General features: G+C 36.7%; 1 long non-coding RNA gene across 1 annotated transcript in view; it reads left to right on the forward strand.

Moving 5' to 3' along the window:
• The first annotated feature begins 1,601 nt into the window (after positions 1-1,601).
• The window catches only part of LOC135208214 (uncharacterized), a 128,144-nt gene continuing 127,626 nt past the window's right edge, over positions 1,602-2,119 (forward strand). The window contains exon 1 of the long non-coding RNA XR_010313131.1: positions 1,602-1,663. This is a non-coding gene — a long non-coding RNA (uncharacterized LOC135208214). The remainder of the gene's footprint in view (positions 1,664-2,119) is intronic.

Below are 2,119 nucleotides of genomic sequence, written 5' to 3' on the forward strand. Positions count from 1 at the left end.
TTTTAAATAACTTACCTCTTCTTTATGTATTTCCAATTATCTTATGTTGCTTCTTTCAATTCATCACCGTATTCGTTTTGAAGCTTGAATTTCAAGTCAGTGGCCTCTGTGGGCTTGTTCCATGTGTATAGGGTTCATGTTCTGAATATTAATATGATGATAATAATTCAGTACAATTTCAATTTTTTTCTTTTCTGCCACGTCCGATTCTTGTCGTTTAATGTCCTTTTATAGTTGCCAGTAAGGCACAACGCTACGTTCCTGAAACTTGCTTTTCTCACCAATGAAAGAACTTAACAAGGGAGAAAATTTATGCTAGCATTATACTGAAACCATTGCTAATAAGGAGTAATAAATACCGCAACTCTCAATAATAAGAGAGAGAAACTCCGGGTAAGCTCTGATTATGGTTTTTAATAAGGCAGAGAAACCCCCTAATTTTATTAACGAGGAACTTGGAACGGACAGGGATATCATTATTATGTATCCAAGTAAGGTCAGGGGTCATGGAGGTCCGGCATTACCTGGTCCGATGCACAGCTGCTGCATTCGGGTTCCGGCGAACAGAATTTTGGGGAGGATATGATGGGGTTCGTGAAGGGGGAGATGCGCATTAGGGTATCAAGATGATTCAGTTATCGTGGAAAAAAAAATACAAATTAAGGCATTCAGAAGATGCAGATGTATTAGGGTACAAAGAAGGAATGAGCAGCGTCCATCAGGGTATCAAAACGACACAGTATGCGTTTGGGGGTAAGTTTGTAGATAGCAATATTTTTTCTATGTTTCGGGGAAAAAAAATAGATATATTAGTCCGTCCCCGGTCGTCTTTCGCATGTATATGGTGTGTGTGTGTATATATATATATATATATATATATATATATATATATATATATATATATATGTGTGTGTGTGTGTGTGTGTGTGTGTGTGTGTGTGTGTGTGTGTGTGTGTGTGTATTATGCATCTTAGATACAATACATTCTAATGTTGTGGGTGGCGACCGTCAATGTGATCTTGCAAGAATTTGAATAATTCAGTGATGGATTAACTATCTCAATTACATTAGAATTACCTTTTCGTTCTCTGATGTGGATTAATTTGTCAAGTCGTCTTTTAGTTGGCTCTTGCTGTTTTGTATAATGCCAGAAATTCAATGACTATGAAATAACGCCATTTGCATCAAGGCTAACTAGTCCCCTGGGGTCCTTTTTTTAATCCTCTTAGGAATTAAAGAGGAGAGCACCGTAGGAGACTCTTGGTTAGAGTGAAAAGTGACTAACTGCCATTTTTGTTCCTAATTAAGGTCAAGGAGCATTAGAGAGAGAGAGAGAGCAGAGAGAGAGAGAGAGAGAGAGAGAGAGAGAGAAGATGGAAAATTAGGGCAAGTTGTATTTACTAGTTTGATGAGGTAATAGGACTTCTGTTCTAATTATATGGATGAGCTATGTCGCTCATATATATATATATATATTATATATTATATATATATATATATATATATATATTTATATATAAAGTTTGATAAATTTGTTAAATTACTGATGGCACCTTACTTTGCATGAAGTCGAACATATTTTCATTTCTCATTCTCCATTGCAGGTTGGTTGAAGGCAGAGTTGTTCACGCGTATCAACAAATTACATACGGCAAGAATTATGGTAAGTAGGAACAACTGGTTCGTGGCTCTCTGGTTATGCTTTCAGTGGATTGTATTTTACGATCGATTCCAGAAATGTAAATTATTGGATGATCGATCAACTTTAAAATAAAGATCAACTGGCCTCATTTATGTCTGAATGATTCTTGCTTTTAATCTTATTTTTTGTGTGTGTGTGTGTGTTAGCCTTGATGGATGTATCCATGTCCATGCTGGGTTTTAGTATTTGTAGTGGAGATTTTGACTCGCACCTTACTTTGTAGGAATATCTAATGAAAGTTTCAGCAAATGCTTCACGGAAGTTAGGCATTGTACGTAAGGCCTCATATATTCATAAAAATCGGTGCGACCCGTTTAGATGATTTGTGCTTCCTTCACTAAAATGCTGTTCTCCGTGTGGGTGCCTGCTTCTGCCAGAGATTTATCTCATTTAAATTGAGTGGTTCCCGGTGATTGG

Source organism: Macrobrachium nipponense, chromosome 35 (genome assembly GCF_015104395.2).
Source record: "Macrobrachium nipponense isolate FS-2020 chromosome 35, ASM1510439v2, whole genome shotgun sequence".
Taxonomy (NCBI): domain Eukaryota; kingdom Metazoa; phylum Arthropoda; class Malacostraca; order Decapoda; family Palaemonidae; genus Macrobrachium; species Macrobrachium nipponense.